This window comes from Theobroma cacao, chromosome 2 (genome assembly GCF_053813885.1).
Source record: "Theobroma cacao isolate CCN51 chromosome 2, ASM5381388v1, whole genome shotgun sequence".
Taxonomy (NCBI): Eukaryota; Viridiplantae; Streptophyta; class Magnoliopsida; order Malvales; family Malvaceae; genus Theobroma; species Theobroma cacao.
Window position 1 is genome coordinate 19,145,473 of NC_142640.1, and position 20,760 is coordinate 19,166,232.

The 20,760-nt window shown below is 33.6% G+C and overlaps 1 long non-coding RNA gene across 1 annotated transcript; it reads left to right on the forward strand.

Annotated features, from left to right (window-relative positions):
* Positions 1 to 875: 875 nt before the first annotated feature.
* Positions 876 to 6,448, forward strand: LOC148764137 (uncharacterized). The gene is made up of 4 exons (XR_016024715.1): positions 876 to 956; positions 1,822 to 1,945; positions 5,129 to 5,208; positions 6,074 to 6,448. It is a non-coding gene; the product is annotated as an uncharacterized LOC148764137 (long non-coding RNA).
* The last annotated feature ends 14,312 nt before the right edge of the window (positions 6,449 to 20,760 follow it).

Below are 20,760 nucleotides of genomic sequence, written 5' to 3' on the forward strand. Positions count from 1 at the left end.
GAAAGTAAAAAAAAATGGCTAGAAAAAAATAAAATAATAAAATATTCAAAAGGTAAATAAAATAATAATATTTTATTAAGCCTATTAAAAGGCTTGAAAGTTCCAGAATTCTTCATTGGGATGGTCAGCCAAAACCAGCAGGAGAGAGAGAGAAATAAGAACAAACCCTAGAGTGAGAAAATTCAAAGAAAAAGTGTGATTTTTCAAGGAATCAAGTGTTTAAAGGTATGATTTTTCAAGCTTAGCTTAAGATTTATCATTTCCATGCATTTCTTATCATTTTTCATGGTTGAATCATGTGATTTGAGGATGAATTCAATTCTGGAAAAATGGGTTAGGAGAGAGAAACTTGTTAGATTAATTTGATTTTAAGTTATGTTAGTGTTTTAAGTTAGTTTAGCATATTTAGGAATAAAACAATAAGAAAAGAATTTATTTTCCTCCATTACCATTATTGGCTGAATTTTCTAGGGGAATATTAGCTGATGATCTTGATGTTTATTTGAGGAATTATGATGAATAATGATGAATTATGAGTCTAGAAAAATAATGGAAATTTTTGGAGCAAAAATATGAATTTTTACCCATTAGGGGTATTTTCGTAATTTGCTATCAGGACTGATAATTTGCACCACACCGAGGGACATTAAGTCAATTTGGGTGCAATTGAGGTATAGAAACTGAAAAAAATTAATTTGAGATTAAATTGGACGCGTTAGTAATTTAATCGAGTAATAGGCCGAATTAGGTCAGCACCGCATTTAAGCGGTAGTCGGATAAGTTGCATGTCATATCATGCATATATACCGAGCCTGAATTGATTTTATAATGGTCAAGCATTGATGTGGTGAATTATGTATTGTACATTGTGGATAGGTGGTGAGCAAATTACACTGGTAAAAGTACCAAAATTGTGCTTGAAGACTGGGATTAGGAGTACATCGACTCCTAGAACTGTGAGTGGACAATTTATCGTCTTAAATATCTAGAGTTATTATACTTGTTTGATGATTTTATTGAGTGGTGAGTTTAAATTATAAAATATTATGTGTTCCAATTAAAATGTTTTTTAATAAAAAAGAGATTTATACTGATTTTGAAATCAAATATTGTTTTGGGAAAATTGAGTATATGGAGATTGTGTTGAAATTTATGATTTTATATGTTATTGAAATTGGGGCTTATGACACTATGGTAGCATAATGGCTAAATTTTTGGGGTTGGCATGAAATATATGAATAGTTTTGGATTGGTCTCGGTAGACTGGATTACATTTTATTCGCCATATTATGCTACTGGAATTTTTATGGGTCTGGTGGTATATTAAACGGTCACTGCAGTGGTGGGGGTTTTCGTGGGCTGCCTATGAGAGGGGCACGATAACTCAATTATATACTTACCTCCGGGGGGAGATGTTGGGTGAAGTATCTCCTGAGGTATGATTTGAGTGCACCTCATGTTCGGGCCACCACGTGAGAGTGAGACTCAGCCAACGCCAAGGAACGGCTGTGTGTCAGATGTGAAAACATGTTTATGGGTATGGGTCATTGAACAGCCTTGGCGGTCTCAATGGGATACCTTGACGAAGGTACCCGTGAGAAGGATTCTGGCAGGGGCCAAGTTTAAGAAATTCATAAGTCGGGGAAATTTTGATGAAAAGAAATTATTTGGTATAGATTGAAACGAATTTTGTGTTATGAACATTATTGAGATATAACGTTTTTATATTGTCTCCATCTACTCGGCTTTAGATGCTTTTGATGGTAATTGTTTACTCACTGGGATTATTTAATCTCACCCCTCTTCCTATCCATTTTTCAGGCTCAGGACAGTTTGTTGATAGTTGATTAAGACGAGAATTAATCTCGGAGTTGCATCATAGGAAGTAAGGGTTCATAGCCCTACATCTTCTTGGTCAGTTGGGGGCCCACGTGTCACTGAAAAAGTAATTTTATTCTTCAGTTATTTGATTTAAAGTATGTATGAATATATTTAGCTTTTACACCATGTTTTTGACGAGTTTTGGTATTTTCGAAGAAAAATGACGAAAATGCCCCTGTGAGCCAGAAAGTAATATTTTATTGTTTTGATTTGGAAATGACTTATGATTTTTTTTTGAAATGTGAAATTTAATAACTGTCACTCACTGGGGAGATGCAGAAGCTGATGCTAAGCCTTGCGGGGTTTCGATCGGCATTCGGGGTAATGAGTGCCTATCGGGACGTCGCGGCCGTTGTCATGGGCTCGATGGGAGTTCCGGGTCGTGACAATTAGATTGGTATCAGAGCATGGTTTAAAGATCAAAGATTTTGATTTTAAAGCTTTGGATTTCAAAGTTTTTGATTTTAAAGTTGTTTTAAGAAATCCACACTGACACTGCGTGTCCCCGCGTTAAGTTAAGTCAAATAGAATGCATGAGTCTGCATATAGAGACCTGTTTGTTTGCAAGGTGTATAAGAGATTAAGTGATTTTCGTTTGATTTCATATAGGTTTTGAAGTGTGTTGGATTACACTTAACATGTCTAGGGGGGACAGTGATTCTGATATTTCACAGAGTGTTAGTGAAGGACCAACAGATTTTACTGCTGAAAGTCGATGGTGTCCTGAACTTAATAATCTAGAAGGAGATCCATTTAGAGTACCTACTAATTGGGCTCCATCAGATTTGGGAACGAAAGTTAAAATAAGGGAAAGTCCTAGTGACAGTGAGACAAATGAGAGTGTTGATAGTAATGACATAAATGAAGGCATGAGAAACTTTCTCTTAAAAGGAATTGAGAAATATGCCAAAGGGAGGAAGAAAATGAGGATTTTTGGAGATACTTATAGAGGGAGATATAAAGTGTAAAGTATGTTTTTCCCAAGTTTTAATTTATTTGAGAAATTGTCATGGTAAAGATATGTGAATATTGGTAATGAAATATGCCCTAAGGGATGACGGTGGCATATCACATAGATAATATGGATATGTTGGGGTCAGTATCCCGATCATGCATATGTGATAGAAAATTTACTTTGCTAATTGTGGTATAGACTCAAAAAAGAGCCAAGCCGTTGAGAATGACTAAGGTAGTAACTCCAAAAGTGAAAGATTTGTTTTAATTAAGTAGATTCCAACGGCTACATTGAAATAAATTACCTTGTGGAGTATTAAGATCAATAATGTATTGATCAAAGTCAAATCTTAAGAAATAAAGAGGATGAGAGATTAATGAGAAGGAACATCAATGTTAAGTAACGAATTTGTGAATAAAGAATTACGACGGTGGCATAGAAAATGAGTACTATAAAGGATTACTAAGAGAATTTATAATTCTTGTGTTAACTCAGTTAAATGAAAAGTGATTAAATGAAGCAACTCTTGTGGTAAACAGCAGAATGGTGGAGTTGATGTAGAGTCTTGTTTATAGTCAGTGACTGCAGCACCGATTATAGACAGGAGGCTACATAGACTCTTTATCTTGGGAAACCACTTAGTATAATCCTAAATGACATAAAGACTTATGATCGAAAGGATTATTGCTGATCAAACTTCTAAAAGGTAACAATAGATATAAGTGAAGTATTCAAGTTGAGTTGGAAATAAATACGAGGAGAAACTCAAGATTCCATATAAAGGAGATAACAGGAGAAGTTGAGCATCGAATAAAAGATAATACCATGCCTTTTCTTTGAGTTGACAAGTGAAATTTTGAGGACAAAATTTTATTTTAAGGGGGGTAGTGTTGTCAAACCCTGCTTTGTAAAATAATTATAATGTCATTCACATACTCGATAGAATGTTTGTATATTTAGGAAGTTCGAGAAATCGTTAAAAGACGATATTGCCCCTAATGGTATCATTAAGTCGATTAAGCCTCGAACTAGTTCAAATAGGAATTTTAAGGTGAAATTAAGAGTTTCACAGTTCAAGGATGACTCAAAATGGTAATTAGGAGTTCGAGGATCAATTCGGAGTCAAATTGAAATTTTCACTATCTAGGGGCAAAATTGTAATTTTTCCACTCGCAGACAAAATTTGAGATTTTGAGAGAATTTAGATCACATTTGACAAATTGGAGAATGGTATGAGTATAAGGGATGAAAAATATGTCTATGGGCAATTTTTCATTTTTTGGGGTAAAAATGTAATTTTTCACTTTACGGGGGCAAAAGTGTAATTTTTAAAAATTTACTTCACCAAAACTTTGGAAAAGTCTAGAAATTTCATGGAGGACATGGATAAGTGAAGAGGATTGAGTGGTAGAAAAAGAAAGTAAAAAAAAATGGCTAGAAAAAAATAAAATAATAAAATATTCAAAAGGTAAATAAAATAATAATATTTTATTAAGCCTATTAAAAGGCTTGAAAGTTCCAGAATTCTTCATTGGGATGGTCAGCCAAAACCAGCAGGAGAGAGAGAGAAATAAGAACAAACCCTAGAGTGAGAAAATTCAAAGAAAAAGTGTGATTTTTCAAGGAATCAAGTGTTTAAAGGTATGATTTTTCAAGCTTAGCTTAAGATTTATCATTTCCATGCATTTCTTATCATTTTTCATGGTTGAATCATGTGATTTGAGGATGAATTCAATTCTGGAAAAATGGGTTAGGAGAGAGAAACTTGTTAGATTAATTTGATTTTAAGTTATGTTAGTGTTTTAAGTTAGTTTAGCATATTTAGGAATAAAACAATAAGAAAAGAATTTATTTTCCTCCATTACCATTATTGGCTGAATTTTCTAGGGGAATATTAGCTGATGATCTTGATGTTTATTTGAGGAATTATGATGAATAATGATGAATTATGAGTCTAGAAAAATAATGGAAATTTTTGGAGCAAAAATATGAATTTTTACCCATTAGGGGTATTTTCGTAATTTGCTATCAGGACTGATAATTTGCACCACACCGAGGGACATTAAGTCAATTTGGGTGCAATTGAGGTATAGAAACTGAAAAAAATTAATTTGAGATTAAATTGGACGCGTTAGTAATTTAATCGAGTAATAGGCCGAATTAGGTCAGCACCGCATTTAAGCGGTAGTCGGATAAGTTGCATGTCATATCATGCATATATACCGAGCCTGAATTGATTTTATAATGGTCAAGCATTGATGTGGTGAATTATGTATTGTACATTGTGGATAGGTGGTGAGCAAATTACACTGGTAAAAGTACCAAAATTGTGCTTGAAGACTGGGATTAGGAGTACATCGACTCCTAGAACTGTGAGTGGACAATTTATCGTCTTAAATATCTAGAGTTATTATACTTGTTTGATGATTTTATTGAGTGGTGAGTTTAAATTATAAAATATTATGTGTTCCAATTAAAATGTTTTTTAATAAAAAAGAGATTTATACTGATTTTGAAATCAAATATTGTTTTGGGAAAATTGAGTATATGGAGATTGTGTTGAAATTTATGATTTTATATGTTATTGAAATTGGGGCTTATGACACTATGGTAGCATAATGGCTAAATTTTTGGGGTTGGCATGAAATATATGAATAGTTTTGGATTGGTCTCGGTAGACTGGATTACATTTTATTCGCCATATTATGCTACTGGAATTTTTATGGGTCTGGTGGTATATTAAACGGTCACTGCAGTGGTGGGGGTTTTCGTGGGCTGCCTATGAGAGGGGCACGATAACTCAATTATATACTTACCTCCGGGGGGAGATGTTGGGTGAAGTATCTCCTGAGGTATGATTTGAGTGCACCTCATGTTCGGGCCACCACGTGAGAGTGAGACTCAGCCAACGCCAAGGAACGGCTGTGTGTCAGATGTGAAAACATGTTTATGGGTATGGGTCATTGAACAGCCTTGGCGGTCTCAATGGGATACCTTGACGAAGGTACCCGTGAGAAGGATTCTGGCAGGGGCCAAGTTTAAGAAATTCATAAGTCGGGGAAATTTTGATGAAAAGAAATTATTTGGTATAGATTGAAACGAATTTTGTGTTATGAACATTATTGAGATATAACGTTTTTATATTGTCTCCATCTACTCGGCTTTAGATGCTTTTGATGGTAATTGTTTACTCACTGGGATTATTTAATCTCACCCCTCTTCCTATCCATTTTTCAGGCTCAGGACAGTTTGTTGATAGTTGATTAAGACGAGAATTAATCTCGGAGTTGCATCATAGGAAGTAAGGGTTCATAGCCCTACATCTTCTTGGTCAGTTGGGGGCCCACGTGTCACTGAAAAAGTAATTTTATTCTTCAGTTATTTGATTTAAAGTATGTATGAATATATTTAGCTTTTACACCATGTTTTTGACGAGTTTTGGTATTTTCGAAGAAAAATGACGAAAATGCCCCTGTGAGCCAGAAAGTAATATTTTATTGTTTTGATTTGGAAATGACTTATGATTTTTTTTTGAAATGTGAAATTTAATAACTGTCACTCACTGGGGAGATGCAGAAGCTGATGCTAAGCCTTGCGGGGTTTCGATCGGCATTCGGGGTAATGAGTGCCTATCGGGACGTCGCGGCCGTTGTCATGGGCTCGATGGGAGTTCCGGGTCGTGACAAATTCTCCTCCGATAAAATTATTATTATTTTATTGTTATTTTCTCACTTGCGAAATATTTTATCCTAAACTACTCTTTTCGTCTCTTATCACTTTTAAACATTTTAATTGACCGCAATTTGCATTCGCTCAACTTTATTTATCACCATATCAAAGTATGGGGTATTTCAATCTCCCCCACTTAAATAGAATTCGTCCTCGAATTCCCGTCGATGTTGCGTTATCAATCTCCTTCTATGATCCTACTCCTTGTTCCTTCTATAGGGATATTCAATTTATTTCCCTCGTTCACCTTCAGTTCAATTAAATGCTTTATTTATGGCAATTATCATCCTTTGGAACTGAATCAGTAATACTTTTCACAACCATGATCTCTTATATCGAGACACTAAGCATGCCTTTATCACCATTATTAAATTTGAACCATAACTTCACCTTAATTATACTGATTTCGATCACATATCATACTTACTTATGTATACTTAATCATCGTTTTATTAATTCGCTCTGTACCAAATTTCTCAACCTTGATTCATCCATCTTATACTGGTCCATACCCTTCCTTTATTAGAGTTCCATTAAGAACTTAAACAATCCAAGGTTTACCTTCAAAGTCATTCATAACTTTAATCGTTCATTACATGTTCGTTAACACTTTAGCTCACTGACCTCTCTGGATACTATTTCAAAATCTCCGAATTACTGATAACCATTCTTCACTTTAGTTAGTAAAATTATCAATTTCATATATACATAGATACATGCATTTTCAAATCTCAACATCTCTCTTTATATATAGGAATCCATGTGTTCACATGCCTTGGACTACATTCCCCCTTTATTCATCCATGTCCTAATCCTAGTTTCAATATAATAATTCTTATAGTGCATGTCAACATTCTTATTATACTTGTATATAACTTCATATCATTCATATCATTTCCAACCATATGTTTAAGTTTCCTTATACTATATATCATTCATCACAATGTCATCTCCATTGAATTATGATCTATTATGCGTGTATGCTTTATAATCCTATTGATGCCTTAAAGATTTATCTCAACTTGATCATTGCATCTCATGCAATACCACAATTCCTAAGAGTCATCCTTTTGTCCTTAATCATCTTTCATGCCTCTATATTACCTTGTATCTTTCTTGCATTACGATATTGATTTGTCACTTAAGACTCGAACCCATTTGAATCATGTATGCCTTAAGCATTTTCGAATTCCAATTTCCATAATATATTAGGAAAGTTTCATTATCTGACTTCATTTTCAAGATCAACTTCTATCATCCTTGTTCCACTCCTTCATATGAACATAACATCATTCTTCCTTAACCAATCTATAAATTGTACTTGAAATTGTAAAACTTAAAACTAGATTCTCCTCAAGTATTTTTCAATATTAATACTAATATCACTCTCAGCTTACAGCTTCCTTTTTTTTATAATTACATAACTTAGTGCTTGCTTTAACGAGATCCAGAGCAAAACTTCTCTTAAGTATTTCCTTGGGAATATCTATCTTAAACTTATGTCTCACAGCATGTGATTCCTTAACTTGTGATTTAGCCGTTAGGCTTCTCAGCAAGTTTTAAAAATTTTACGTTTCATACTTGCTGTGTATGATTATAATCTCTTCTCAAAGATGTTTATGTATTCCTAAAACACTTACTCTTAAAGATATATAAATACGTACTCATCCATTCAATCCCTAACTCATCTTCATAGGTTTCTAGGGTGTCACACAATTAGCCTCATGTTGTTCCTAACTCTTGTCATTTTACTGTATCAAAACAGATATTACAAATTCTCGTAATGATATTCTATATAAATTGATTTTCTATACCAGTCTCGTAATTCTTCCTTCACACTTTCATTACTTGGTATCTCATCTCAATATAGTCATCTCAAGAATCTTTCAATTTTTCTTTTAATTATATGCCCATATACAAGGCAATAAAGAAGTTTTTCAATTCATTTGGGTAAACATTCTCCAGAATATTTAAGACTCCCAGATAACAAAACACAATGACCAACAACCAAAATTCAATTTGTAAGCTCATTATCGTGTCACTCCCATCTTACTCATGCATCATAGGCGTGAGGTATTCGGAGCAGTATAATGTTGAACAGTCAATGCTGAAGTACTGTAGCTATTAGAAATTTTCCCATCAAAGCTATTTGTCTGCATTCAAAGTCACCACATCAATCATTCTCAACCAGTGGATTCCCTTTTAGATATATATCATGAGTTCCATAAGTATAGATACCTTCTATTTTCTTGTCCTACACACTAAGCCAGATTAATACTTTCATCTGATGTCATCTTTTAACTTTTATCAACATTCATAAAATTCCACCTCAAAACATCCTTTTCATACAGTATAATAAATTCATGGTACATATACCACTTCACACATAAATTGCTTACTATCTACAACTTTTCTCAAATTTATTGTCATCCCTATCCAATTATCTTCTTTATCTTATACTCCAGTAATCTTATTGACTTTCGATATAATTAACTACGAAAATAGCTCAGTTTCCTCCTTACTTTATTCTCACAATCCTTACTGAATCAAAATTTTATATTCCCCATATTCCATAATTTAACTTCATTGGGTTATATTTGTGCCCAACTATTACCTCATAGTGTCATAACATCACTGAATAATCCCCTTCATGCTTAAATTACAATCATTAACTTAATCACATTATCCATTCCAAATGTCATTTATAACCTTATTGCTTCCTTCAATAACCTTCCTCAATAATTATATTACCAATTTATCTCTATCATACTAAAGATTCCCATATACCTTCAGTTACTTAAACAACCATTTTATAATACATTCTAGTCTTATACTTTAAAAGCCAAACTATTTTTACTTCTTTGTATAGATAATTATTATCTCTTTTACACAACATCTACTTAGAGTTAAGGTAGTGTAAAATCCTATGAAACTATTACATGTCCTTGGGATCATCATCTTAATCTGATCTTATCGAAAGATTCTACTCCAAGTCCTCCTAAAGATCCTCTTCCGGGTTTTCCTCCTCTTGAGATTTTTTCCTTTGCTCCTCAATCCAGGCTTGTTGTATTCTCCTATATTCTTCATCACTCATCGATGCAACATTTCTTCCACAACCGGGAGGAAAATGTCGTACACCTGACACTTTTCTAAGGGGTTTACTTGCCACTGTTACTTTCTCCTTATCCTTTTCTGGTAGTCCCCTTACATTTCTCCCACAGCCTGGTGGAAAGAGTCGGACTACTGTCACGCTCTTCTTAGAACGAATATATCCCCTTGCAATTTCTTCCCTCGTCCATTCTCTAGGGTGCTCTCCAGGTTGTTCCGAAAGGAAATCTTGTTCAATTTTCGATGTATTGGAGCTACTCTCACTTTCAAAATTCTCGCTACTCTCGAAGCTCCCCTTATTATGAACCCATTCTGATAAGTTCTTAGGAATTCTATTATCAGGAATTCGGGATGGACCACCTTCCGAATCACCTGTATCAAGGTGCCATTTGCTTCTAGCCGTAGAATCTAGAGATCTCTCGCTATCACTATGAGAGGTATTGAGACTACCACCTCTTCTAGACATGGTGTGTATGTCACCAGTGCACCTCAAAACCTATATGCAATCAAATAGTAATTGTTTAATTATTTATGCATCTCAAAAGTAGGTAGATTTCTATATGAAGATGCATACATTCTATTCAATCTAACCTAACTTAACTTATCTTAACTTATCTTAACTTAACTGGACTTGGGGCCACGCAATGTCAGTGTAGATTCCTTAAAACAACTTTAAAACCAAAAATTTTTAAATCCAAAGCTTTAAAATCAAAATATCTGATCTTTAAATCATGCTCTGATACCAATAAAATTGTCACGACCCGGAACTCCCCATCGGGTCCGTGACAACCGCCGCGAGGCCTCGACAGACATTCTTTATCCCGAATGTCGATTGAAACCTCGCAAGGCTTAGCATCAACTTCCGCATCTCCTCGGTGAGCAACAGTTATTAAATCTCGCATTTCAAAAAAATCATAAGTCCTTTTTAAATAAGAACAATAAAATATTATTTTCTGGCTCATAGGGGTATTTTCATAATTTTTCGTCAAAAATCTCAAAACTTGCTAAAAATGTAGTAGGTAAGCAGAAAATATATATTTAATGACTTAAAAACAATTAAGTATCTAAAACGTTCATTTGAAAGCAAATTGTTGACAACTAGTACTATTCAAAAATAATAAATAAAATATTCTATTTTCTCATAAAATAAATTTTTATAGAAATATTCGTAAATAATTTTTCGCACATGAAAGTAAAGTAAAAATTGTATGAATAGAAATACAGAAAACCAAAATATAAGTTTTGATCTGCAATGACACGTGGGCTCCAATTGGCCAAGAGGATGTAAGACTGTGAACTCTTACTTTCTATAATGCAGTTCCGAGCTTAGTTCTCGTCTTACTTGACTATCTACAAACTGTCCTGAGCTTGAAAAATGTATAGGAAGAAGGGGTGAGATTTTATAATCTCAGTGAGTAAACAGATACCATCTAAAGCATCTAAAGCCGAGTAAATGGAGACAATTAAAATAAGTCATCATACTGTAATTTCATTACCTTTCAGTTCATTTCAACCAAATAAAATCAATCCATATAAATCGAGTAATCAACTTGGCTTATGAATTTCTTAAAACTTTGGCTCGTGCCAAAACTCATACTCGGTGATACCTTGCGCAGGGCATCCAACCGAGTTCGCCAAGGCTGTTAAAATTTCGTATACACTTAAAATATATTTTTAGTTTGAGAAAATATAGTCGTTCCTTGACGTTGGCTGAGTTCCCCTTCACGTGGTGGTTTGGCGTGAAGTGAACCCTAAGCTATACCCCATGAGATACCCTACGCGCCTCTCCGTTCGAGGTAATAATATAATGGAGTTTACCGTGCCCCTCTAATAGGCTGGTCCACGGAACCCCTTCTGCAGTAAATAATTAATATATAATCCACCAATCAATAAAATTCATTCTAGCATGACATGGCAATTTATCGCAACCTAGCCTCTCAAGGCTGAATACACAATATAAATAATTCTAACACCAAAATCAATTTAGCCATTCATGCTCATTTATTGTCATAAGCCATTCAATTCAAAACCATAAATTTACAACACAAACTAGCAGTCTCCAATTACTCTATTTTCAAAACCAATATTCGATTTTCTAAAAAATTTATAAAATCATTTTATAAAATTACAATTTCTCTTAAAACATAGCAATTTACCATTTAAACCCATTTTCCATAAAATCACACAGTTGTATAAAACTACTCTAGATAATTAAGACGATAATAAGTTTACTCACAGTATTAGGAGTAGAAATACTCCTATCTTCCGCCCTCGGGTGCAGTCTCTTACCCGAAACAATTGACTCACCACCTATCCATAATCTATGACACAAAATTCAATCAATTGTGTCAATTTATCATAAATTATTTCAGGCTCTTATCCATGCGTATGCACTAGATAGGATTTGAAATGTTTAAACAATTGCTTAATTACGGTGTCCGACCTAACTCGCCTATACACGGTGTAAAGTCCTAAAATCCTCAATTCGACTCCAATTCCATCCATTTCAATTTCAATTATCCAATTATACCCACAATACCTCAATGACTGTGAATTTGGTCCAATTTATCAGTTCGGACTATAAATTACGTTTTTACCCCTAGTGGGTAAAAATTTCAATTTATTGCACCGAAAATTCCCATTTAATTTCCAACCTCATAATTCATCATTTTTCCACCCAATTCTCTTAAAATAAAGTCAACCTCATCCTCACATACCATTGGCTAGATTCGGCCTAGGGAAATTCATGGAGAAGATAAATATTTTTCTTGTTGTTTTACTCATAAACATGCTAAACTAACACTAAACACTAACATATCTCAAAATCAAATTTATCTAACAACTTTCTCTCTCTAAATCCATATGACCAGAATTGAAATCATCGTCAAATCACATGATTTAACCATGAAAAATGATGAGAAATGCATGGGAAAGGTAAAGCACAAGACAAATTTAAGAAATGTTACCTTTTTTTTCACTTGATTTTTGAATTTCCACCTATTTTCCCTTTAAATTTCTTGGCTAGGGTTTTATTTTCTCCTTTCTCTCTCTTGTTTCTTGCTTGGCTGAATGTTGAAGAAGAAGAATGGGTGGGCTGATTTTTTTATGCCTTTTTATTGTTTAATGAAATAATATTATTTTATTCATATTTTAAATATTTTATTAATTCATTTTTTTTCTAGCCATCCACTTGTGCTACTTTTTCCACCATGCATTCCCTTTGACTTCTCCAAGTCTTAAGTGAAATTTCTAGATTTTTCCAAAGTGTTGGTGGAGTAAATTTTTCAAAATTATACTTTTGCCCCCGAACTTTTCAAAAATTACATTTTTGCCCCAAAAATTGAAAATTTGCCATAATGCATAATTTTCACTCCTCGTACTCATTTCACACTCCAAATAATTAAATTTGATCAAAATCCTTTCAAAAATTAAATTTTTGATTTTTCGTGATAAAATTATCATTTTACCCTTTTACTCCAAATTATACCGAAATTAAAATTTTTCACTTCTAAACCTCAAATCTTACTCCAATAAGTCAAATGGGGCCAAAAATCTTTTCTCAAAATTTCCATTTTGTCCCCAAGTGACAAATGACCATTTTGCCCTTAATCGGTCAATTTTTCGGATTGACTCCAAATCAAACCTCAAACTCTGAATTACCATATTAAACCATTCTGGGACTTTAAAATTCTTAATTTCATTGTGAATTCTCTATTTGATCTAGTTCGAGGCTTAAATCAACTTTGTTGTACGTCTAGGTATAATACCGACTTTTGTAAATTTTTTTCGGGACTCTCTTAGCATGCAAACATGCTATCCATCACATGTATGTCATGACAATTATTTTTATAGAGTCAGGCTTGTCATCTTCTCCCCCACTTGAATCAACCATATGATCTTTCTTCTTTACTGATTTCGACATCCGGCTAAATATTAATATTTTAAAAATTTTATCTTGTCTCCTTGGTACCTGAAATACCTTATTATGCCTCACTTGACTTTCGAATAGCCTTTTATCTCAAAAATTCTCCTCCGATAAAATTATTATTATTTTATTGTTATTTTCTCACTTGCGAAATATTTTATCCTAAACTACTCTTTTCGTCTCTTATCACTTTTAAACATTTTAATTGACCGCAATTTGCATTCGCTCAACTTTATTTATCACCATATCAAAGTATGGGGTATTTCAATAAATCAGCCCATTATCTCTCCAAATATTCAGCCAAGCAAGGAAGAGAGGGAAAGAAAGGAAGAACAAACCCTAGATGAAGAATTTCAAGAGAAAAGTGTGGGAAATTCAAGGAAACAAGTGACAAAAGGTAAAATTTCTTGATTTTGACTTGTGATCCACCTTTTCCATGCATTTCTTCTTATTTTCGATGGTTAAATTACATGTTTTCATGATGAATTCATGGCTGGTCAAAATGGGTAAGGAGAGAGAAAGATATTGGATTGAATTGATTTTAAGATATGTTAGTGTTTTTAGTTAGTTTAGCATATTTAGAAGCAAAACAACAAGAAAAGAATCCATTTTCCCCATGAATCTTCATGGCCAAATCTTCCTTGATATGTGTGGAAGATGGATTATTATTATTTCAAGAGAAATGGCTTAGAAAATGATGAATAATGGTGAGAAAATTAAGTAGGAAAAATCACGGTGTTAGCACACTATAATGGCCAAATTTTTCCATGAAGAAATGGGAAGGTTTTGATGCTGAAATTGGTGTTATTTGAATAATGTTTGGTGAATTGAGGTATTAGAAATGAAATGGAGCAATTTGGAGCGAAATCGGACACAATTGTCATTAATCGGGTAATTGATCGAATTAGGTCAGCACCGCATTTAAGCGGTAGTCGGATAAGTAGCATATCATATCATGCATATACATCGAGCCTGAATTGATTTTATAATGGTCAAGCATTGATGTGGTGAATTATGTATTATACATTGTGGATAGGTGGTGAGTAATTACACTGGTAAAAGTACAGAGATTGTGCTTGAAGACTGGGATTAGGAGTACATCGACTACTTAAACTGTGAGTAAACTTATTATCGTCTTAATTATCTAGAGTAGTTTTATTCAATTGTGTGATTTTATAGAAAATGAGTTTAAATGGTAAATTGCTATGTTTTAGGAGAAATTGAGATTTTATAAAATGATTTTATAAATTTTATGAAAAATTGAATATTGGTTTTGAAAATAGAGTAATTGGAGACTGCCCGCTTGTGTTATAAATTGTGTTTTAAATTATATGGCTTATAGCATTATGTGAGCATGAATGGAAAAGTTGTTATTTGTATCAAAATTATGTATATAATATGTATTCAGCCTTGAGAGAGGCTAGATTGCGATAAATTGCCATGTCATGCAGTTAAAGATTTTATAAATCAAGTGGTAGATAAAATAATCCATAATCCCTGCAGTGGAGGTTCTGTGGACTAGCCTAAGAGAGGGGGCACAGAATCAGATATACCTTACCTCGATCGGAGAGCCGTGCGGAGGGTTTCTCTGGAGGTAAAGATTTGAGTGCACTTCACGTGGACCACCGCGTGAGAGTGAGACTCAGCCAACGCCAAGGCATGGTTAGAATTTCGGATGTAAAGATATTTAATAGCCTTGGTGGTCTCGGTCAGATGCCTAGGCCAAGGCATCCCCGGGAATGATTTTGGCAAGATCCAAGTTTTGTGAGATATATAAGCCATGTTGATTAATTGAGTAAACTGAATATTCATTTTATGAAACATATATTGGAAAAGAATATTTTAATTCGTCTCCATTTACTCGCCTTTAGATAGTTTAAATGGTGTCTGTTTACTCACTGGGATTTTATAATCTCACCACCCTTATTTCCTCACATTTCAGGCTTAAGGAATTCCATAGTTAGCTGACTTTGACAAGGACCTTCATTTGAACTTGAATAGGCAAAAGCTGTAGGTTTTCAGCTTTCGATGCATTTTGGTTAAATGTGGGCCCATGTGTTGCTGTAAAGGTAATTTTATGCTTTGGTTATTTGCTTTATAGTAAATATGAATATTATTAACTTTTACGCTATAAGAATTATTTACTAATAGCTTTATAAAAAAATTATTTTACAAGAAAATAGTTAATTTTATTGAATATTTTTGTTATATTTAAATGGTCAAATTTTCACTTCAAATGAACGTTTTAGATACTTAATTTGTTTTTAAATCACTAAATATATATTTTCTGCTTACCTACTACATTTTTAACAAGTTTTGAGATTTTCGACGAAAAATGACGAAAATGCCTCTGTGAGCCAGAAAACAATATGTTATGTTCTAATTTGAAAATGACTTGTAATCCTTCGAATTACGATATTTCATAACTATTGCTCACCGGAAAAGTACGAAAGCTGATACGAGAGCCTTACGAGGTTTCGATCGGCATTCGGGGTAAAGAATGTTTGCCGAGGCTTCGCGGTGGTTGTCAAGGGCCCCGATGGAGAGATTCGGATCGTGATAATTATTTTTGGTATCAGAGCATGGTTAAAAGATCAGAGATTTTGGTTTTAAAGCTTTGGATTTTAAAGTTTTTGGTTTTAGGACTATCGTTGGGTTCTAATCAAGGTTCCTACATAGTATGGAGACCTATGGTGGAAAAGTTTGAGGCTAAGTTGGATAACTAGAAGTCTAAACAGTTATCAAAGGGAGGGAGCGTTACTTTGATAAAGTCTGTACTTAATAGCCTTCATATCTATTATATGTCCCTGTTCAAATGCCAAGAAGTATCCAAATTAAACTAGGGAAAATTCATAGAAGGTTCATGTGGTCTGGCAATAATTTGAATGTTGGAATCCATTATGTAAAATGGGACAATGTGTCACTACCCAAATTTCGGGCCATGATCGGTGCACGGGCCCAATGGACGTAGTCCACTAAGCCCAAGCAAGCCTAATAGTCCGACGTGTTCATCATTCCATCATAAACTGCTAAGTCATTTTTTTAAAACTTAAAATCAAAATAGTAATAGACGTTGCCAACTCGTATTGGCATTTCTCATTTTATTATACACATACATTGTCTCCAACATGTATTTCAATAATGTACATTAGGTTCGCCTATACATCTCAAAAAGAAGACTTGACTTTCAGCGGAGGGACTTGGATGAATGTACAGCTACTGAATGCTGAGACACCTACCAAAAGATGGACATAAGTCTACAAGGACACCTCGTCCTAGTTACCGGCTACCTCGTGATCTGAAAACATGAATTTGAAAATGGTGAGTATAAACCCAGTGAGTGAACAAGGAAGGGAACAAGCATACCATAAGAAATCTTTAATGAAATCATTATGCATTTTTTTTTCAAAACAATGCAATTTATTTCTATTCTTATTGAAAACCCCTCATCAAGCCCTTAAATGATTAATCATTTGAAAATCAAGGACCCATACATAACAAACCATTTGAAAAATGAAAACATCAATATTACACAAACAAGTCAAATACGACAACGAATCTTACACTGCAGCAAGAATGCCTTTCTGCTGCAGCGACGTTGGAATTTAGTTATTAACCAAATGAGGGTTTCTCAACTGACCGAGGGTTTCTTACTAAACCTCCTCATTTTAAACTTAACTCTTTTAATCCTTAATGTTAGAAGTCCATGCTCCCATGTGATAGCAAAGAAGTGAAAGATATGGCAGCAATTGGACAAGATAAGAGACCAAAATAGAAAGTTTTTTGCTGCAGGGAGATTCAATCTCGCTGCAGCGAAATTTTTACCCAGAAACAGAATGTTTCTCGCTGCAGCGAAATTACAACCCAAAAACAGAAATTTTCTTGCTGCAGCAAGAATGCATTTCGTTGCAGCGAGAAGCTACAGTGTCATTCTCGCTGCAGCGAGAATGCATCCTCGCTGCAGTGAGTTTTCGGCCAGCCTACCCTTTCAAAACCCTAGAGTTTCTCGCTACAGCGAAATACAGGGCATCAATGCAAAATTTAGCCTTCTCCCAAGGAAAAAACCACCCTGCTTGAAATGTTCAAAACCAATATGAAACACATAACAATTTCTCAAGGTTTAACATGTCAAGTTTCACATGCATTACAACCATAAACCATTATCCATCAATTTCTCATAACACACATATTTACATATATATATATATATATATATATATATATATATATATATATATATATATATATATATATATATACACTTATATACCCATCATCATCATCACACCATCCCATCATCATCATCACCAGCTCATGCGCACTCCCTACTCGCACATGGCTGGGTCATCACCGGGTTATGCGCACTCCCTACTCGCACATAACCGGGTCATCCTCAACTTATGCACATTCTCTACTCGCACATAGTCGAGTCAATATAATTACACAACATTATACTCAAGCATATATGTATATCAACATAATGCAGCCACATAAAAATCCATAATAATCACATTTCATAACATAAACCTTTTCTCAAAAGCTTGTTCCCAAGGCATTCATTTTCATGAAAAATTGTATAAAATCATTCAACCACTTTGTCAAATCCATCATATTCCCAAAATCAGTTTTGAAGGTAGTCCACTCACCAATTGATTGTAGAACCTTTGGTTGACTCAAATTTCCCTAATGATCCAATTGGAATGATGGGGCTTCCTTAAAACCTAGGATCACATTAACATAAACAATAGATCAATTTACACACTATGAACTCTAAAAGCTATCTTTTAGCTAGTTTTCAATTGCCACTTTAAATGGCTATCTATGTTCACTATCTTAATCACTAAAAGTAATGAACATACTAAACAATAAAACAGCTCATAAATCACAATTACTAGCCATTTTCTGCAGCTAAAAATTGAGCTTAGTTAACCACTTACCCTAGGGCTCCTTTGTAGTCAAATTCTCTTCAATTGCTTCCAAATAAATGGTGTAATTCTCTCTTTCTCTCTCTAAAACGTCCAACTAGTGAGAGAAAGTGTGAAAATCAGATTTTTGAAGGGTTTTAAAGTGAGAGGATGAAAGAATTCAAAGGTTTTAGTCAAAAGGGTTCAAAGGTGTGAAAACTAGAGCTAGAGAGAGAAAATCACTCAAGCTTCAAATCAAGCTTCCATGGAGTTTTGAAGAAATGTGAGAGAGGAGAAGGGAAGATGAAGACCAGTTGCTGGAAATTCAAGAAGGTGCTGGAAATTTCAAGATATTTATAGGCCATCTTATCCTTTCTTGTAAAATTACGAAAATGCCCCTCCACCAATTAACTTACTCTCCTCCAATCTTTTATGTAATCTTTTTGCTCTTTTAACACTAGGACAATATCCATAATGGTCTAAACATGCTCGGGTTCATAAAAACATAAAATTTTAACCCGAGTAGAAAAATGACCATTTTACCCCTGTTATGAAAATTGTTGAAACTTCTAGTTTTCTTCATGTTTTCATCAGCACACATCATTTATACTGTCTTATGCCTATTTAGGCCTTAAAATATTATAAAACTTTCTTCTGGAAGCTTATTAGAGAAAATGACGAAACTACCCCTAGCCCATATTATTACATCTATACTTAGTTACAAGCCTATAGAAGTTGAGGTATCACACAATGTGTGATTTGATTGTTTGAATATGTTTTTAATATCGATGATCATGCTTTTGTACTTAAAGAAATATCTCTTAATTTTCTCAAAGATCTTTTTTTTTTTCAAAACTAAATGTGCCAACCTAAGAATCAAGGTTTCAAAAATGAATGACTTGATTCTTAAATGAAAAGAAAGCAAAATCTATTTCTTTAATCACAGGAATAATCAATTATGGAGAAGAAGGAGTTAGTTTTAAAGCAAAGGTCAATAGTGAAAAATCAATTTTGAAAAGAAGAAGAAGTTGATTCATGGAAGATAGAAGCTACAGACCTAATTCTATATATATATACATATGCTCTCAATTGCTATTATCTTTCCTATTATTACTAATATTATTTTAACCACTAACTTCCAATAAAATTAAAAGCAAACCTTTTAAATAATAAAGCCTAATTAAAATTAAACTAACAAGTTAAATGGCCCAACAAACATAAATAACAATATAAACCATCCTAATGAAATAACCTAAACAACTAAGTTAAAAAAAGTCCATACCAAGTTTACAAAGACAAGAAAAATATTTTTGAAATAATAAAGCCTAATTATTTTTGAAATGCTCTAAATGTTTTTCAAGTATAAATCAAATAAGTGTAACACAAGAAAAATATTTTCAAGAATAAAAGTGTATTGATGATAAAGAAAGACTCAACAAAGAATAAAAAATTAGACGTTAAGAATATGCATCAAACCACAAACACTTTATGAAATGTTTTTTCTTGAAATGAAGTATAGCAAAACAAGGCAATGAAAAAATGAATATATTAGATAAAAATCAAACCTTTTTCAAAATGAATTTCCTATTTGTGTTAAAATCAAGGTAAGTGATTTTTCTAAAATAGAATTTCAACGATAAATTATAAAGCATAACAGTAAATCAAGACAAAGATTTCAGAGTGGTTTGGCTTTTTCAAATGCCAACATCCACTCCTTTGGCTAACCAAGGAAATTCCAATCCACTAAAAAGGATTCTTGCTTTTAATGGGATGAAGCGGTAACCCTCACAATGACTTTTTCATGGGATCAGTAATAACCCATGGTTTGTAATGGATTCAACCACAAACCGATGGTTTTCAATGGGTTCACCACAAACCTATGGTTTCCAACAAGTTCACCACAAACCAATACTAACTTTTCAAATTTAAGTTAGAACCTTTATAAGGATAGCAATTGTCACAACCCAAATACCGGGCCATGATCGGTGCATGGGCCCAATGGGCATAGCCCACTAAGCCCAAGCAAGCCTTTTTATGCAAACCCAATCATCATTCTCAACCATCATTTCTAAAACCACATATTGAAATTCTGAACTAAAAATATTTCAATAATATTCTATAGTGACCCAAAACTCACAATTTTATTATGTCAAAATAATGTCACCCGTTTACCAAGTCATAGTGGCATTGGTAATCAAATATACATAATTGACTTATAATATGGATCCTAGCAGATTACATTACATATACGCGTTCAT